Source organism: Rhagoletis pomonella, unplaced genomic scaffold (assembly GCF_013731165.1).
Source record: "Rhagoletis pomonella isolate Grant_MI unplaced genomic scaffold, Rhpom_1.0 Rhpom_scaffold_00002, whole genome shotgun sequence".
NCBI classification, from domain to species: Eukaryota; Metazoa; Arthropoda; class Insecta; order Diptera; family Tephritidae; genus Rhagoletis; species Rhagoletis pomonella.
The window spans coordinates 6,058,322-6,059,651 of NW_023458556.1; the positions used below are offsets into that span (position 1 = coordinate 6,058,322).

Here is a 1,330-nt window from a genome sequence, read left to right on the forward strand (position 1 = left end):
TAATGCATGAAAATCCTAACCTCAAAAAAATCACCCGTTATAAGTGATGGTTTTGATTTACCCAAAGTTTATAAAAAATAAGACTAACTTAATTAGTCCAAATTGGTCGTTAGTTAATTTTTTTATAATTGAAGGCAACAACATTTCTGAAATTAAAACACACAAATTTTCTTTAAGCGACTAACATTCGAATTATAGAATTTCAGCTACTTATCTACTTGTTTCTCAACATATCCCTGCCAAAAGCTTCATACCTAATCATTGCAAAGCTGGGGTAGAAGCACAAAGAAGCAGGGAGAGCAACCGTATTTCTGACAGCGGCTTCGATTACCGAAGTTGAGAATGCTAAGACTGATTGTTGACTCTAAGGAATATTTGGTCTGAAGAACTGAAGATATCCTCCAATGCGATTAATGTAAACTCCAGATCCTGACCCTGTGTCAATTTTGGAACCATCAGTAAAGATTCTATAATGTGTAAGCCGAACTCAGTATTGCGGTTAACCCAACGCTATCCTACAGAAATTTCCGATTCAGTTACACTGCATCATACCAGCACCGATTTCTTGTAAGCACTCAAGTGGCATTAAGGACCTCCCAGAGGGTAAAGGCATTAAGTAACAGCAGGCTAAGCAGTGCAGCTAAAGCAGCCCCAGGTGTTGGCCTTTGATGTTTGGTAAGTAGATTCCCCTTTCAGTGCCAATTTAAACTTAGTTTAAGTAAACTGAGTTTAAATTGAACAGCTGGCTGGCATTTGATTGGCTGATCTTAGTTTAAACCAGCCTGATCGGGCGTTTAAACTGAGTTTAAACCACGGCAGTGCACTGGAAAACTGGCCCTTAGAGTAGCAAAAAAGACCGAAACTCCAAATGTCTCGAAATATGCAACTATGCTGGAAACAGGAATCAGACTCTCGACTTACCGCGCGGCAAATTAGGGGTATTGATATTTAAAATGTAGCAGTATATATGTGAAAAACATAAATCGCTGTGGAATCACGGCGAAATAGAAGGCCATTATATAAAACACGACACTGAGAAAGTGGCCGGAAACAGCAGGAATCAAAATAATAATCAAATCGGCGTAAATCCTCGCTCTTATTAATGTCCTTCGCAAACATAAAATTGCTATTACTGCCAACTCTAAATATAATGGCAAACATTAAATAAATAAACAAAAAAACAAGCCAGCTGGAGGACTTTACAAACACAGACACACATAGTTATGCAACGTATCTATACCATTTTAAAACGGACCAAGTAAATGGTTTTATTATTTTCAATAAACAAGAATTCGTTACGCACACTTAAGGACTTAGGAAGGGTAATAAA

At 37.6% G+C, this 1,330-nt stretch overlaps 1 protein-coding gene across 1 annotated transcript in view; it reads right to left on the reverse strand.

Moving 5' to 3' along the window:
- LOC118732920 (intraflagellar transport protein 140 homolog) overlaps positions 1 to 1,330 on the reverse strand; it is a 192,858-nt gene that overhangs the window by 1,224 nt on the left and 190,304 nt on the right. The gene's annotated exons all lie outside the window — the stretch shown is intronic.